At 44.0% G+C, this 18,765-nt stretch overlaps 1 protein-coding gene and 1 long non-coding RNA gene across 3 annotated transcripts in view; one reads left to right on the plus strand and one right to left on the minus strand.

Annotated features, from left to right (window-relative positions):
* Positions 1–11,849, plus strand: part of MBLAC2 (metallo-beta-lactamase domain containing 2) — a 643,282-nt gene extending 631,433 nt beyond the window's left edge. The window contains exon 3 of the mRNA XM_079995810.1: positions 11,824–11,849. The gene's annotated coding sequence lies outside the window, so the exon portion shown is untranslated. The remainder of the gene's footprint in view (positions 1–11,823) is intronic.
* The window catches only part of LOC307226910, a 90,594-nt gene that overhangs the window by 12,843 nt on the left and 58,986 nt on the right, over positions 1–18,765 (minus strand). For both annotated transcript variants that reach the window (XR_013843685.1, XR_013843686.1), the window contains exon 3: positions 12,806–12,932. This is a non-coding gene — a long non-coding RNA (uncharacterized lncRNA). The remainder of the gene's footprint in view (positions 1–12,805; positions 12,933–18,765) is intronic.

The following is an 18,765-nucleotide window of genomic DNA, read 5'->3' on the forward strand; positions in this document are numbered from 1 at the left end:
GAGCTTGCCCCAATTAGACAGTTGTGAGGATTGAAGGTCCCTGCCTTCCCACAGTTGTTTAAGTCTCCTCCCCAACCATGTCCTTCCCAAGCAATCTGAAACTCCTTCAATGAGTTTATATCTGCTCCGCCCTCTTCATAACTCTTCTGGTCCTGCAAGACCATGGGGGGGGGAGGGGAGCTGGTCACAGCAGGATGGGGAGAGTTCCTGGACTCTTCTGCAGTCTGCCTCATCTCTGTCTCCTGCCCCAACTCCTCTTCTACCTTTGAGTCTGGACTGCCTTCTGCCACAGCATCTTCCTACTCACTAAGCCCTGTTACCTCTTCAGCTTCCGACACCACCTCCTCCCAGTCTTCTCTATCTTTTTCCTCTGACCACTCAATGTTGTCCCACCACCAACTCCCGGGCTCTGAGCCTTCTTCCCTTAGGGTTCCCCAACTGGTTCCTCCTACCACCCCTCTGCATCCAGCCAGTCCATGACATGTGCTGTAAAAGCATGAGTCACTTGCACAATTTTGTGTGACTTATTTCCGAGTAGACATTCACAGAATTAGATCGTAAGTAATAATTACATCCTACTCTATTTCTATAAGAATACTATAGGCTAAACCTTGGTCTCCCACACCAACCCAATTCTTCCATTGCTTGCAAAAGATACCAAGGCCCACAATTTGATGAGCCTTCTACGAAAGGAAATTCTTCAAAATATGAGAATGAAGGGTGATTTGTAAATTATAACATGAAAGACACATGGAAGCCCTCTTTGGGAATTCAGAAAATAAGTTAACTTAACACATGCAGGGTATGAGGAAGAGCTTTCTAGCTCCACTCCCTCACCATTTCTGTCACTCTCCATGAGCCAGAAGTGGACCTTCTGAAGATCAATCAATCAATCAATCAAAACTTTATTAGCAAAGCCAACAGGCCACAGCTAGACAAGAATTAAAAATAAAAATAAAAATAAGAATAAAAAGAAGAAAAGAACAAGCAAAAGGGGGTCCGTCAGATGAACAAGTCTGTCACTCAGATGGTGGCCCTCAATTTCACAGCTCTCTCGATGTACCTCGCGACCTTCTCTGTTATCTGACTAGGACCTTCTGAAGATGCAAACCTACTGAACTCATGTATGCTTCCTACATGTTTTAGAACTCTGATGTTCCAAACGTAGGAAGCCCACACAAAAATAGACTCTCTGCTTCAGAAAGTCACCTTCCAACTCAGGCAGGGTTGACAAAATCTGTGGGGGATAAATCTAGTGTGCTGTGCTTATCTTCACAGTGCCCCCCATGTTAAGTTACAAGTACCTGAAGGGGACAAGCTGTTTGATATGGTGGGTACCTCCTTGCAAAAATTCATTAGGAGATCGCCATACATGAGGGTTTTGCCAAGGTTGAAAAAGACTAAATATATTTGGGCACAGTGGCATGAAAATACTCTCCTAGCCTGTATGGTAAGCTGCTGCAGCAGCCATCAACACAGAGGAAGAGCTGCCAAATAGATCAATTTAAAATAGTGACTATGTAGTGACTATCCAGCATGTGAGCTAGTCCTAGGAGTGGGAGAAAAATTTGAATCAGTTCTCATTTGAAGGTGGACTGGACTAATTCACACTTTCCAAAGCAATATGCAAACCAAAACAAAAATTGCACTTTTCTGAACTTTGCAGTGCAGTTCTCTGGCCAAATAGTGTGTACAAAAATGTATATATTAGTAAAAATAACATGCCAAATAGCATTATATTAGGGCAATCTGCTCTGCACAAATTTGTATAATAGGTAAAACTGTATAAAAACCTGTGTCTACTAGGATAAATCCACATTTTTAAAAAAGCACAAGCTGATGTGTAAATGTGGAGAAATGAACCAAAAACTGGGGGAAAGTGAGAAACTGGGAGACAGTGAAATTAGCAGATTTGCCCATCCTGAGTTGCTCTTCCCATATTTCATGGAGTCATCCAGTTGAGCTACTTCCAAATGAAGATTATATACACATTTGTTACTGTGATCTCCTCACACTCAGGTACTCTTAATTATTGTAAGCAGCAAATTCATTTCAGTGCATTCTTATACATGTCTACTCAGAAGAGGTAATCCTTGTTGGATTCGGATGGCTTACTCCCAGGAAAGTGGGTACAAGATTGCATCCTTGATGAACTGCTCATCTTGATGGATTCCTGTTATGGTTATTCAAACAATCCTTTGTTAAATAAAATTTAAAAAAACAAAACAGAAATAAAACGTGGCCAGGATTCCAACACAAGAGGGAAAATGCAATTATTTCAGTATATTAAAAGAAATCTGCACAGGGAATAAAGATGGTTCTGTTTATTCACTGCATGCTTTCGAAGGCTTTTTGCTCTTTAAATTTGTTCTAATGTTATCAGAATTGATTTTTCATCTCTGTAATCCCAGAGAGAATGCCTTTGGTGAAGCTCTCAGTGGTTACCTATAATGAAGAATCAGTTTGCAGAACAGTTGCTATGCTTGCTCTTAAATCCAGAGCTTATCTAGAAAAAAATCCAAAGGGCTAAATATAGAGGTATGGCATATATGAAATATTTATTTTGGCACAGGTGTCTAGAATACCAGGAAAGGGTGTTTGTTCGCATATTTTATAGACTTTAAAATAAACTTTGAGTCTTGCTGTAAGCTTGCTTTAAAAATTCACAGGAGATAATAATGCAAGAGACAATATCATTGTGTTGCCACTGATGTCATTATAAGGAGGGGTTTAGCAGCAAAGCACATGTTATGCATGCAGTTTCAATCTTTGGCATCTCCAGATAAAACCAAGAGGTGATGATGGGAAAGATCTCTGCTTGAGACCTGGAGAACTGGTGCCATTCATCAGTGGTGACTGGCCCATTTGGGCACATGGGGCACTGTTGGACCCGCCAACCTCAGCCTGCCCTCAGCCAACCCCCAGCTGCCTGCCTTTCTACTGAACAACCAGTCCAGTGGTTGGTACTGCCCATCAGCTTCCTTCTCCTTGGTTTCAGTGTTGCCCTTTGTAGAACTTAGCAGGGAGAAGGATAGGGGCTAAACTAGAACGATCTGGGGTTACTTGTTATTGGCTCTGGCTCTGGCTGTCATTGGCTCTGGTTCCACCTACTGATGAGACTCCCTGCCTCCTGCCCTACCAGTCACAATGAGCACCAGCCATCGCTGGTAGATAATACTGAGCTGGATAGGCAAATAGTCTCACCTAGATTAAGGCAACTTCCTATGCTCTTGAGAATGAAGTCTCTTAGTTGACACTAGAAAACATTGTGTTGCGTGAGAGCTAGTTGCATGTTTACTTTTTACCTTTATTTAAGGATAGCATTTTAATAGAGCTGGCTCTCTTGGGCAAAAAGCCCAATACTATTTTGGGGTGTTAAGTGTCCTAAACTGTGAACTACATCACACAGAGCAAGGCGGCAGAGAAAGAAGCAACATATTCAAGTTCCTAGTAGTTTTAAGAGGCAGCCAACATTTCTGAATATTTGCTAGAAAGTCAACCCTTCAGCCACACCTATTTCCCTGATCTACTAACAGTCCAGAAATAAGTATTAATTTATGCATACATCATTCTGTTTCATGTATGCAAAACATATATTTAAAACATGAAAGGGAAGAGGAGACTAAAAACATGGCAGCAGAAAACGACAAGTGGCATACAATTATCACTCATTTTTTAAACTCTTCTCTCACAATATCTGTATATTGAGAACTGGTACATAATGCAATCCCAGAAAAAAAAAACACCCCTATAAATCTCTTTGCTTGATAATGCAGCTTCAACTTCCCCAAGCAATTACTGTTCACATGAAGGGCTTCACTGATTTCAGTTACCCTTACAGGGACAGGGTTGAATTACTGGCCCCTGCACAGATGTCTGTGTTTACAAGGCAAATTTTGGATGACACCTTTTTTTTTTCCACCTGCACTTGCCTGTTTGCCATTTGAAACTCTGTTCACAGCCCTGGCAATCAAATTCCATTGTACAGATGTTTCCTGAAAACTCAACTGCATACTGGCCAGCAGGCAGCTACAAAAATTGTCTGCAAGTGGTAGGAGGAAATGGGAACTGTAGTGGCGGCTGATGACTAAACAGAAACCATTGATTAAAAAAAACACAATTTAGCAAAAAATACTATGCATTGCACCGTGTCTGACAGTGCTTTTACATTAACTGGGGGGGACGGGGACGGGGAAAAGTAATGGGTTAACATCCTAATAGCAACATTTTGATGCCTTCATAAAGTTGGCTACCTCACTGCTTACTTCTGACTAGGGGTGGGAGAATCTGCCATTTCTCATTTTTTTCAATCTTAAAGTCAGTTCTCTACATGTCTGCAGCAATCTGCAATTTTATAAAAAATATTCATGAAAATTCACCAGGATGTTAGTGCAAATCACTCCTAATAAACACATTTTTGTATGCAGTTTTAACTAATGCACACAGTTTCAGAGACAATTTACACTAATACATTACATTTTAGGGTATTTTCACAAATATATTCATGTTGACGTACAACTCCCCCTATTGTATGCATTTGTGTGGACTGGAGAACAGCATCACAAAATCTGAATAAGTGTGGATTTATTTCAAAGTATGGCTGTGTTCTGTTCCAAGAAGTGCAAATTTGATAGAATCACCTTTAAATGTAAACTGAATTGAATTTCTTCTCCCTCTGTACTTGCAACTGCAGATAATTTATTAATATGTTAAATATCACCCAATACCAGTCATTGACAAATATTTTTGTTTATGTTCATTGTTTGTTATTTACCTGAAATAAGATAGCACTTAACACTTACTAGAGTGAAGAGCCCATTAATGCTGAATCACAAATTTTATTTAGTTTATGGAATGGCTTTGTGGTCCTACTTCCTCCCTGAAAGTAGCAGCTGGGGAGGTTAAGAATCTAAGTCTTATAAAATGCTTTAGTCCTAGAGAGGACTTCAGATAGAACAGGGGAGGGGTAAGACTAGAAACAAGCAGGTGCTTGCTGGCTAGAAATGTAGTGGTTTGTTTTTAGTTTGGCTGCTATTGTAATTATCAAGATAGGGGTTTGTGGGGAGGGGGTTAATTATGCATATAACTTTCACTGAGGTGTTAGCATCAAGCTGGATGTCTGACTTAACATTTCTGGCTGATTTCTGGACGAAGCATAATTGCACGTCAGCTCTTCATACAACCTTGTATTTCATGTTCTGTAATGGGTTAGCAGCCCAATAAAGGCCTTTGGGACACGGGTGGCGCTGTGGGTTAAACCACAGAGCCTAGAACTTGCCGATCAGAAGGTCGGCGGTTCAAATCCCTGCGACGGGGTGAGCTCCCGTTGCTCGGTCCCTGCTCCTGCCACCTAGCAGTTCGAAAGCATGTCAAAGTGCAAGTAGATTAATACAGTGGTGTAGCGTGGGGGGTGCACCGGGCGCAACATCTGGGGGGGCGCGAGTCCAGAGGGAAGGGACAAGTTCCTTCCTCCGCCGGGCTCCCCGCCGCCACCGCCAGCCTTGCGCCGCTGCGGCTGCGCTCCACTCACTGCTCGCAGGAGCAGCCGCTGCAGCAGCGCCGACGCCGCCACCAACGCCTGGCCGGGTACGGGCAGCCTCCGCACCCCGACGCCACCGCCATCCCCTCGGACCAGCCACAGGCGGCGGCTGCTTCTGCCGACTGGGAGGGAGGAGAGCTCCGAGGGGCCTCGCCGTGCCCTGCTCTCCCCAAAACCCTCCGAGAGGAAGCCAGCGGGCGGGCGAGGGTCTCCCGGCGGAAGGGGGCGCCGCTGGCTCCGGCTCTCAGCGCAAGTCTCAGCCGCGGGGGGCGGGGGGGTCGGGCGAGGACGGAGCGCGGCTGGAAGCCCCCGGACCAGGCCGGAGGGAGGAGAGGCGCTCGCCAAGCCCGGATCTGGAGCGCCTCGGAGCGCGGGCTCCACCTACAGCCCAAGGAGAGGAGGGGGCGGGGAGGCGCCCGAGGGGAGGGGGCTTCGGCTGCCTCGGCCCGCGGGGGCTCTGCAAATAATAAATTTAATAAATTCCTGCTGAGCCTTAAGGGGGGGTCCTTGGCTCCTTCGCTCGCCCCCAGCCCCAGTGGTGTAGCGTGGGGGGTGCAGGGGGGTGGCCGCAACATCTGGGGGGTGCGCTCGCACTCGAGTGCTAAAATCCAGGGGTTAGGGGGCGCAGATTACTTGCCTTGCCCCGGGTGCTGACAACCCACGCTACGCCACTGGATTAATAGGTACTGCTCTGGCGGGAAGGTAAACGGCGTTTCCATGCCCTGCTCTGGTTCGCCAGAAGCGGCTTAGTCATGCTGGCCACATGACCCGGAAGCTGTACACCGGCTCCCTCGGCCAATAAAGTGAGATGAGCGCCGCAACCCCAGAGTCGGCCACAACTGGACCTAATGGTCAGGGGTCCCTTTACCTTTACCTATGTTTTCTCAAGAGTCTCTGGTGAGGGGCTTCAAAGGGTTTTGATGAAGTCTGTGTATATGAGGACTCCCAGTTCATCCTTCAGTTATATGTTTGTTGACACTCTCAACAAATTCTAAAAAGCTGATAGAAAAGGATGAAGCCATGCTGATTCTTCCTCAGCTAGGCTTGTTGTGCTTGTTGCCTGAGGCAAAGCTCAAGATGACTCCCTATCCCTCCTAATCCATGTGCAGAAAGCCCATCAGACTTCATAACAGGATAGCATCCTCCCACCACGCCTGAGGGCAGCAAAATAGCTTAGGGGGACAGGGTAGGTCACGTGATGCTCACAGACCAGTTTTCCAACAACTTGCCACTGTTCTGCACTCCCAGCATCTGCCGCCTCAGGCACCTGCCTCACTCTGTCTCATGGTAGGGCCAGCCCTGCTCCTGAGCAGATTGGAAACAGGTCTTCTCAGGTTCTGCTTTCAAACTTCCCATAAGCATCTGGCTGACCATTGTGAAAACAGGATGCAGAACTAGATAGGCCATTGGCCTGATCCCACAGGCTCTTCTTATGTTCTTAACACACACACACACACACACACACACACACACACACACACACCTGATTATGGGTATCACTTAGGTCACCTACCCTTTAGTTTGTTCTAGAGCACCATTATTTTATTACACCTAGAAATTTTTGTCTCTTTGCCGTGATCCACAAGTACATTTACCCAAGATGTGTAAAAGCAACTGAAGGACAGAACTGTCTGTTTTTCTCCTTGGAACATTAACATGTTTAAGAATCTAGCTTTCAAACACACAATTGTCCTGACAGTGAATTTTACTGAAGTCTTAAATGCAAATAAATAGTTTGAAACAAAGGTTGTGTAAATATCCGCCTGTGCCAGCAGTTCAGTTTGAAAGAGAACGCTGTAAACATGAAGTAAATTAAAAAGGGATCTGCTTTTGTGGAGCACTTGGAGGAGTTATTACAGAGAAAACGTCTGCTGTGTGGTGCAACAGCACGTACCCATGTGGCTAACCCACAACTGGTCAAAGAAACAAGTCCTGCCCATACCTAGGACTTCTGCTACAGCCAGACCACAATTCCTGAGAGGGATAAGCTTAATTGGCTGAAAATAAAGCCCAGGCACTGTTGCAGCTCATTAACTGGTCACAGACATGTTGCAAGGGAGGGAGAGTGGGATCTGTTGGACGAAGCTACTTCTCTGTGCACTGCAAATAAAACAGACTATTGGTTTTGTTGATAAAGGAACATTGTTTGGCTTGTGCCAACTAAGTAATGGGAGTCAGTGGCATTTTTGGCCAAATATAGCCCTCCCAGATTACTCCAAAAAACCCAAGCTTTTAACTCAGGAGCTGAAACCATTGAAAAGAAGGGGAGTAGTTTACATTCCGGCAGTCTCCTGTAGCAAAGCCAAATGAATGTTTGGCTTAAGTTGCATCTCTGTCACGAGCCTCTCTCAAGCCAGAAAATGTCATTTCTATAATCAAAGAATTGAATGCAGTTTACTATTACTGTGAGGGGCATCATAAGGTCACTGCAGTGGGCATGGGAGCAGCAAGCCAGTAAATGCAGAGCTGTTGCTGAAAACAGACACTGCATCCTTCAGAGACATGCTGAATAATTATTACCTGGGTGCCCGCTTCTTTCTTTTTTTATTGAAAATCAATATAGCCACCCTTCCATATTTATTTATTTATTTATTTATTTATTTATTTATTTATTTAGAATTTATATAGCACCCCCACCCCAATCAATAAAAATCCCTGCGACAGCTGAAGAGCAATTCAAATTACAATGTATGATACAGTGGTACCTCAGGTTACATACGCTTCAGGTTACAGCCCAGAAATAGTGCTTCAGGTTAAGAACTTTGCTTCAGGATGAGAACAGAAATTGTGCTCCGGTGGCGCGGCAGCAGGAGGAGGCCCCATTAGCTAAAGTGGTGCTTCAGGTTAAGAACAGTTTCAGGTTAAGTACGGACCTCCGGAACGAATTCAGTACTTAACCCGAGGTACCACTGTAATTAAAATATACCCCCCAAAATAAAAAAGAGCAAAAGAAGCACAAGCACTTTCCCATACAAGAGGCTACTTTGCTTAAAACCCTTTTCCTTGCAGCTCTTTCCCTAAACACTTTGCAGCCTAGATTTAAAGCTCTTGGTGAATAATAAGATCTTAGACAGCCAGCCAAAGAGAAGGGGCAGGCAAGCCTCTCTGCAGATGAGAGTGACTCTCAAAGTGTCTTGTGAACACCCCCCAGTGTGATTTTGGGGTTTCTACCAAATCCCCTTTTGGACAAAATTGCTTGGGGGGAAAAACAGCTTTGCTGGACAACAATGAGAAGATACAATGGCGGAGGAGAAAAATGTTTCATTGTCTCCATCACCATCACAATGTAGGTCTGGTAAGGCAGGACTGGGGACCCTGACTCCCATCACCCTTGACCATTGGCTATGTTGCCTAGGATTGGTGGGAGTTGGCATCTAACAGCATCTGAAGGGCCACAGGTTCCTCAGCCCTGTGATAAAGCTTTCTGTTTGATTCACCTTTATCCCAGCTTCTTCAGGTGCATTTCTATCCTAACTTCCCAGCATGCCTCAGGCCCTAGCTCAGAAGAAGGGACTGGAAAGATGCAACTGCTATAAAACAGACAGTCAAAACAAAATGTTATAATTTTCTGAGCTCTCCTTGAGGATAGAAAGCAGTTGTTATGGCTCTTGTAGCTGAAAACCAGGAGTGTGGGCAGTGACATGAAGAATGATAGCTCTCTGTCTGTCCCTCTCTCCTTTTAACAGCTCTTGGCTGACTACAATGTGGACTTCATCTATGTGCATGCACTGGGACTAGGTCTAGATTTTTGTGACAAGAGATCCCTTCCAGACAGTGTGCTCCTTCCACAGCAGGAGAGCCCTCTGCATCACACCCATCCATTGGTCTTCTGAGCAGCAAGAATGGTGATTTGGGAATTACAATCGGGCTCAGTATCTAACTCAATGGGCCCTTTAAACAACCAACAGCCTGCTTACGGGTTGCTGATTTTGTTGGGTATTGGTTTCAGCCGTGATGCCAGCATTACAGATCTGTTGACTATGGGCCACGAGAGAAATTTACACATGATCTTATCATAACAAATAAAGCCTTGTGCTGCAAATGTGCAGAGAGGAGAAGCAGGGCAGTGCCAACACTCCTTGCTCCTGACCTCCATGCATTCATTCAAAATTCTAAGCAAAGCCTGTGGATATACAAGCTTTGTGCATCTACACCCAGTTGGTGGGGTCCAGGGACTCTGCCTTTTGCAAGTTTTCCACAAGTGCAAAGAGACCTGAAGTCCATTGCTGTGTTCAGACCCTCAGGTGAACAGAACTTGCTATCAAGTAACTGTATTGTATTTAGAACTGTCTGAAGTCAGTGCAGGCTGGTTCATTAAGGTGCTGCCCAACCAATTTCAGTTTGCCCTCAGCCAGCCCCCAGCTGCTTCCCTTCTTATTTATGACCAGTCGAAAGAGTGGAACTGCCTGCCAAGTTCCTCCTCCTTGGTTGCAATGTTGCCCTAGGACTCAGCAGGGAGAATGGGGACAAAACTGGAATTAGTTAGCTCTGGGCTTGTCTGCACTTCCACTTGTCCTATGCCTGGAAAGCATGGGTCCCAGCAGTTTTCTGCATGCCCTATACTTTCTAAGCATGGCTCCAAGCAATTTTACCTTTGCCCCGATGTTTTTCCTCGGAAAACCTGCTCTTTAGGGCTAAATCGGAACAAATGGCAATTCGCAGAAAACCCAATTGCTGTTTGTTCCAATTCAGCACTAAACAACAGGTTTTCCCAGGAGGAAGTGACAGAGCAAATGGATGCATGGTTGAGCCTCCTGCCTCTCATTGGCTGTGGTTCCACATCTTGGTCTCCCTTGCCTTCTGCCCTATCAGTCCCAATGAGCACCAGCCACCTCTGATGGCGGTGCTACTGTTGTTATTGTTGTTAAGGGTATAAATGATCGTGATGATCATCATGCATTTTCCTGAGTTCAGTCTTTGACTAAACTGATCATAGTGATTTTACCTAATATTTTAAGGGTTCCCGTTTCAATTACCAAAACACCCAAGATGCCTTATGAATAAGACAGCAATGTTTTTTAAAAGAATAATAAAGGAATTGTATGCTTGTACTCTGAAACAATTACTGAAAATGTATTAGAAGAGGGAAGCTTCTTCTGCTAATATGGTAATAGCAATGTATGCTGCACTGAGCTTCGTTCTGTGTTTTTATTATGTGGGGGGGGGGAGCCCTCCGAGGGCAGAAATTTCACTTCTATACTATTTCTAAAATGTCTAGCCAAACTCTAAATTAGAGGTACCAACATATTATAGGTGAAAGCTCTCCCTGACTTCAAGTAAGCACCAAAATTACGTTCTTGCTGCCTCCAAGCTTCACCGTGTTAAAACTTTTGCCTGGCAAAAGCTGATCTCAGGGGTGGGAGAAATGGGTGGAAAACAGATACTAAAAGCCTGAACACATGAAGGAAAAACACCCAAGTGGATATAGCAACAGCGTGCTCTACTTCTTCCACTTGGACGGGTTTATGGTCACACTTTTGCTTGAGCTACTATGACTGATCCTGCTGCCAACGCCAGCACTTGATGTTTTGTTCCAAATAACAGTCCACGAGGAAATGGGGTGGAAATTTCCAAAATGCAGGCAGTCTGTTTTGGATAAAGACTGCCTTTTATATCACTCCAGGGCCTAGCCTGCCATGATCACTGGTTCTGTGTGGGTTTGCTTGTGCGAGTCCACGTGGATGGATTCCACAAATGAATGAGGCTCTCCCTCCCCCGGCAGTCATTGACTCCTGGGGTGTTGCAAAGGAGAGGGGGGGCAATTAAGCATGAAGGGAGCTGTCAACAACCCCTTGCAGTTAACACACAGCTCTTACTGGGAGTGCGCTTGGCTCAGGGCCTAGAATGGTGTCATTGTCTTCTTCCATAGGGTGCAGAGGAAAGGATTTTTTATTTATAAAAAAAAAGTTTGCAAAAAGATGCTGTTCTTAGGAGGGGTGCTTTGCTCACATACAATACTCTTTGCTCAGTGGTAGCACGCAAAACAGATTGTGAATTTATGGCCTAACATTTACTCTGCTAAAGCAAATGCAAACGCTCCCGCTGCCAAACGCAGGGGTGGCAATAAACGTTTAATGATCCAGGGAGGCAATATGTTATAGTGGTTAGAGCACTGGCCAACGACTGGGGAGAGCAGGGTTCAAATCTCCATTGAGCCATGAAGCCCTTTGGGTAATTTTATGTCACACACCCTGTCAGGTGTGGTCCTCACAAGAGGAGGAGGAATTTTGTACAATAGTGTGGACTCCCTGGACAAAAGGTGAGACATGAATGTAAACAGTTAGGTACCGTATTTTTCGCCCTATAGGACCACTTTTTCCCCTCCAAAAATGAAGGAGAAATGTGTGTGCGTCCTATGGGGCAAATGCAGGCTTTCGCTGAAGCCTGGAGAGCGAGAGGGGTCGGTGCGCACCGACCCCTCTTGCTCTCTAGGCTTCAGGAAGCTCTGCGCAACCCTTGGGAGCCCGGTGCGAAGTCGCACCGGTCTCCCTAGGGTTGCACAGAGCTACCTGCAGTCCCGGGCTTCGCGCAGCTCTGCACAACCCTAGGGAGCCCGGCGCAAAGTCGTGCCAGTCTCCCAAGGGTTGCGCAGAGCTGCCTCCATTCCAAAGCCCGGGACGCGCTGAAGACCACGCCCGGGCTTCGCGCAGCTCTCCACAAGCCTGGGGAGACCAGCGCGACTTCCTGCTGGGCTCCCTAGGCTTGCGGATAGCAGGCTGTTCTGGGGGCTGGGGTCGGGGGAAGCTCGGGGGGGAATATTTTTTTTTTCCTTTATTTCCCCCCCAAAAAAACTAGGTGCCCCCTATGGGGCGGTGCGCCCTATGGGGCGAAAAATACAGTAATTGCAAATCTCATTCATCTTGTTTACTTTGGCCATCGGACACAGGGCTTATCCACACTTAGATTTTGCCCTGTTCTTTCCAGGCACAGGTTCACACTTTAAAGCTCCATGTCCGAGGGATCAATTTTTTTCCTTGGAGCTTTCACCATAAAAACCTGCTCTTTAAAGCTGAAGCGCAACAAATGGCAATTATGGTTTTCCATGGACTGCCGTTTGCTCCAGAAAGTGTGGAGGAAGGGAAGTGTGGATAAGTCCACAGTCTCTCTTACAAATGTAAATGCTAAGTAAACATGAACATATTATTGCACTGAATAATAATAAAAAAAACTTTGTTCGAGAACAAGAGGAAGAAAATTCTGCATGTGCTGCTCATAAACGTTTGCACTATTATATTAGCCTGCAACACTTAAGCTGCAATCTGTTACCTGTAGAATTCAGTGTACAGATGGATGGCTCAATCAATCAATCAATCAATCTATATTCAACCCATGTCAGTTGTTGTTTTTCATGAGCTAATTCACAACAGCTTTTCTGTTGCATTTCCATGTCACTCTGCAGATTAAAAAGAAAAGGGGGGGAAGAATTTGCATTATTTCTCACAAAATATGCATTTTTATATGCATTTTGTCCTAAAATATACTTTTGTGAGTCTGTATATTTTAACCTAAGATATGCATTGTATATGCATTTCTTTGAAGTAAAAGCTGCATTGGGAAATTCGGAGAAGTGCACAAACTGAAAGATAACAGTGTTCCAATTAGCATGTTAGTCTGAGAAGCACAAATCAGGCCAATTCACTTAAAAACACAAACTGCTTGAAATCCTTGAGCACCCCGAATTCAGTGGGCCTTTTCCAAAGCCATATACTGTATAGGAATACACCATGCAATACTGTTCCAGCATACGATTCCATGCTTTGTAGTCCTGTACAGTGTGTGTGTAGGCACAGCAGTCCTACAGCCATTTCTACTCATTCATGAGCTGTCACAGCACATTTTAGCGCCAGGCTATTAGTAACCAAAAAGAAGGAGAATATCCACAACCATTTTTTTTGTAAATGCTGGTAACAAGAGCATCAATATTCTCTGGCATAAAAAATTAATTGTGTGTGTGTGTGTGTGTGTGTGCTTTAAATACTGTGAAATGAAGCAGCTGAAATTAGTTGTCATTGCCAGTGTTTTCTAAATATGAAATGAAATGAGTTTATTACGGTCATAGACCAGAGAAACATGGAACAACAATAGTTTACAAAGGGAGTAATGGTGTCAATTTAAAAAAAAAAAAAAAAAAAAAAAAAAAAAAAAAAAATTGTAAAATTATACATAAAAAGCAACACATATGCACACACACACACACACACACATATATGCACATTTATGCACTGCAATATATGTATAGGCTTAAAAGATAAGGGGGCTTGTCCAGGGGTCAAGTCTTTTACTTTTTTACAGCTAATGCCCTCCGCTTGATCGCAGCCGCAGAAAATTTGGCCACTTTCAGTGTTACTTCTGGGTTTTTATCTCCTAGTAGGATTTTCAGCCGCTGAAGTTCAGATCGACCTGGAAATTTCTGAACGATGGGGGAGATAAACAGTGACCTAATATCCCCGTAAAGGTCGCAGTGTAGCAACACATGTAAAGCCGTTTCCACCTCTTTCAGACCACATGGGCAAACTCGTTCAGCATAGGGTTTGCCCTCGTATCTGCCCTTTAGTAAGGCAGATGGCAGTACATCAAATCTGGTAAGGGTAAACGCCCGCCTGTATTTTGCGATTTGTAGATCCAGCAAATATGGTGTTAGATTAAACCCTTTTCCATAATCTTGGATGGCTGGATATTTATCTATCTTGCTCATATGATCCTGAAGCTCTGCATCTCCTATTCGCTGGCTCACCATCCTTTTAGCCTTTTCAAAACCTGAGGCTATAAGTTCTTGTGAGGAAAGCCCCAGGCCCTTCAATTTTTCATAAAGCGACACTCTCCATTTAGACTGGAACGGGTCTAATAGAGTCAATGGAGCCACTCCCACTGGGAAAAATATAAGTTTTAGCCAGAGGTGAATCTTCAAGATCCATATCCTGGCATTTATAGAGAGTTGACCTACCTCCAGCCTAATGGCTGCGTTGGAAACGCAGGTAGGTAGCCCTAGTAGGGAGCGGTAAAATTTAGTTTGTACAGATTCCAGGGACTTAAGTTTTTGACAATTGAATATCTGGGTGCCATACATCAGTTGTGGAAGTATTTTTGCGACAAAGACCTGGGAGGCAGCAGGAACATATTGACCTCCTTTTCTGTAGAAAAATCTTATGATAGCTCTAGAAGATCTTTGCGCATTTGCAATGGAATTCTTAATCTGATGGCACCAAGATCCCTTCTCATCAAAGATTATTCCAAGGTATCTAAAAGATGTTACTTGCTCAATAGGTTGGTTATTAATTTTCCATTTATGTCGGAGTTTTCTCTTGGAGAACACCATAATTTTTGATTTAGTGTAATTTATTATTAGGTCTTCGGCTTCGCAATACTCTGTAAGAGCTCGTAAAAGTTTTCTTAGGCCCACACAAGAGAAGGAAATAAGTGCCGCATCATCTGCGTACAAAAGGACTGGAATTGGTATATTATTTAGGTTTGGGGGGTGAGTACTTGCTTCCTCCATCTTTCCGACTAAGGAGTTTATATAGAAATTAAATAGAATAGGGGCAAGAACACAGCCTTGCTTGACACCATGGAAACTTTGGATTTCCTTTGATAGGTTCCCATAACGGTCGCATCTAACACGGATCCGAGTATTTTCATGTAATCTACGGATGAGAAGCAAAAGACGTCTGTCGATGTTTGTGGCATTTAATTTTTCCCAAAGTCTGTGCCGGGGTATCAAATCGAAAGCTGATTTGAAGTCTATAAAGGCTACATAGAGGGAGCCTCCTTTCTTTGAGGTGTATTTCTCCACTAGATGTTGCAATACCAGTCCTTGGTCTAGAGTTGATCTATGTGCCCTGAAACCAGCCTGGGCTTCCTTAAGGATGTGCTCCCGTTCCAGCCAGTCCGCAAACTTTCCACGTAAGTGAGTTGCATAGAGTTTGCTGATGATGCTTAAGAGACTGATTGGTCTGTAATTGGCTGGATCAAGTTTACAGCCTTTCTTGAATATGGGAACGATGATTGCCAATCCCCAGTCCTCTGGTATTATTGCTGTTTGATCTATGCTGGTGAATAGGCTGGCAAGGACTGGGGCCCACCAGTCAACATTGGCTTTAAGAAGCTCAGGAGAGATATTATCTGCTCCCGGGGCTTTTCTGTGTTTGAGTGCCTGAATAAGCCTCCTGACCTCCGCAACCGACACCGGAGGCCACTCGTCACCTGCCTCACATTGTGTTAGTGGCTGTGTCAAAGGCAGAGCTGAATATGAAGATTGGAAAAATGCCTCCCATGTCCCTGCAGGTATAGTATACTCCACTTCTGAGGAGGTAGATCGCACTCCATTTGCTACCATTCTCCAGAAGGTGGCCGAGTCTCTCTCTCTGGATGCATCTATTAGGCATTTCCATTCTCTTTTCTGTGCCAGGAGTTTTTTGTTTTTGATCAGGATTTTATAATTTCGTTTATCTTCAAACCAGACCGTGGGGAGTTGGGGTAGGTTGGCAGATCTATAATTCTTGTATTTTTTCAGTAAGTTTAGCTTCATGTCCTGACATTCTTGATCAAACCAGGGTTTGGAGTTTTTATATACTGAGGATTGCCTACTTGACCTGTTCCTTTTTTCCTTCAGGGAATCTTGAAGGAGTGAAATTAACTCCTGAAATAAATTTATTTTTAATTCATGGCTTGAGGAAGTTATAAGGTTATCTCTCTTAATGAGGAATTCCTTTGAACACAGCCTACTTGAAATTTCCTTATGCAGTTCATCTGTCCATCTGATACGAGAATATCTGAGCTCCAAAGCTGTAGGGCTCGAATGTTCGATTTTCTCAGCGCAGGATAAATCCTTTCCCGCAACTACGAGTGCACTTAATGGCAGATGGTCACTGTCTAAGCGCTCCTCCACTTTGCATTCCAAAACTTTGTTTTGAAGATCATACGACACGATTATATAATCAATTGTGGAGGCGCCATTATTAGATATAAATGTAAATTCTCCGACCTTCTCCCCCTCAGTACGGCCATTCAGTATAACCAAGTCCAACTTGTTGACCAAGTGTAATAGGCATAAGCCGGCATAATTGCAGCCTTTATCCTTTGAGGTTCTAGCTGGTATTGAGTAGGCTTCCTCTATAATGGGGGCTGTTTCATGGAAATGGGCATACAAGGCCTCATCAGATTGTCCAGTTCTGGCATTTAGGTCGCCTGCCACCACTACAGAGGCATCAGGAAATTGATTTGATAGTTTGTCAAGATACTGTTCTAACTGAGCCCAGGTATTTCTTATCAATCTTTTCTCTCTTTGTGGGGGTAGATATACGTTAATCAGCAGCAAGCTGTGGGTTCTCCACTGTACTTGCACAGCTGTGGCCAGATGGGCTAGTGGGTCTAGTTTTTTAAATATGGCCCTTAGCCTTGTTGAGATTAAAGTAACTAACCCACCTTTAACTCGCCCCCCTCTAGTACTTAAGAGACCTGGGAGGGAGAACGCAGAAAAGCCATTTAACTCCACTTCACTTGTGCTCCAGGTCTCCTGGAGAAACACAATGTCATGTCTCTGAATATATTTAGCAAAGGATTGGTCAGAAGTCCTCTTTTGCCAACCTGCAATATTCCAAGTTAGCAGGGCAAGGTTGCACGTTGTCTTGCCAAAAGTTGATCTTAGTCAATTTGCCTTTAAAAGGTTTTTAGGGCCTATCTTTTTATTTATTGGTTGAATTTTGTTCATTTTGGCAATGTCCATAGATGTATTATCACCCAGATACTCAATGGAATCGATTGAAGGGTGCAGCGTGCTAACATTAGTGATCAGTACTCCTTTTTTTGGCGAATCTACCTTAGGGTGTTCTATTTGTCTGATACCAAGTTCATCCTCATCCAGGTATCTCATGCTAGTCCAAGAGCGCGTTGTAGTTGTCATAGGGATGGTTTCCTTCTTAGATGGTAGTTTGTTGCTGTCCCTTACGCACTGTGTTAGATCTGTTGCTGTCAGATTTATCTCTGCAGCTGCAGAGATATTGTAAGGGTAGTCTTTCATGGTTGCCATAGGGATGGTTTCCTTCTTAGATGGTAGTTTGTTGTTGTCCCTTGCGCTCTGTGTTAGATCTATTGTTAACAGGTTTATCTCTGCAGTTGCAGAGGTATTATAGGAGTAATCTTTCATGGGGTCTGTCTTGGCTTTTTCAAGGAGGTTCTCTTTCTTTAATTGGTCCGTTGCCGGATCTTTCTCTCTTACTTTTTCCTGAACATTCATCTCTGTTAGCTTATTTCTAAGGGTCTCCAATCTTCCCAAGATCTCAGATTGGGCAAGGAAAGGCAACAATCCAAACTGATTTATTAATGCCTTTTCTTCTGGATAGAAGTTATCAGTCCCCTCATTAGGCAGTCTCATCTCCTGTCTTAGTTTCAGGGACCCTTGCTCAGTATATTCCAGTTTGTCTTTTGAGTGTCCTCTCTCCTCCTTTGCTTTACGAGTAAATCTTATCTCAGCTGTCGTAAGATCATCAGAAAACAAATTCAAACATGTGCTGTTTTCAAAATATCTTGTTACCGTTATCCTTTTCTTTAACAGCAAATGTCTTAATCTATATATATATTTAGCCAAGTTTTGATCTTTGAAGGAGGCAATCACTCGCAGGGAGTATCCATTGTAGAATATGAAATCTACTGAGATAATGTCATTTAATTTTATTTTCCCTGGCAGCATATCATCTAAAGTATTCACAAAATGCACCGAGCGTTCTTTCTGTGTGAGGAAGCCCTTTGGCTTCGGGTAGTTTAGAAAAGCCAACTTCCTATCTGCCAGTATCAGTTTCCATCCTTTATCCTGGGACAGATCTTGCCCTGCTACTGGCTCATCTTGAGATCTGCCATAATTAATGGTATGGGGTGAGTCTTCTTTAATATTTATGGGTCCTTGAGGTTTCAGCATAGAGCACCCGGGTAGTGATTCCGTTACCTCACTTATTTTGTTGGGCAGCAATGGTGTTTCTTTCAAGGACTTCAGCTGGATCTTTTTTCCTGGATCCACACTGTTGTTCTCTCTGCTGCCGTGTGTAGCAGGTTTGTTAGAGTTTGTTTTTGATTTTGTTGGAATCAGCTTATATAGTCTTTTCCAACATACTTTACATGCACGTCGGTTTATGACAGATTTCCTTGTAGTTTTTATGTTCTTACTTTTCTTTTTAGTTTCAGCTTTCTTCTTATGGGATCTCTTACTGATACCTCGCTTCTTTTGATTTACTTGG

This window comes from Podarcis cretensis (genome assembly GCF_951804945.1).
Source record: "Podarcis cretensis genome assembly, chromosome: 11".
Taxonomy (NCBI): Eukaryota; Metazoa; Chordata; class Lepidosauria; order Squamata; family Lacertidae; genus Podarcis; species Podarcis cretensis.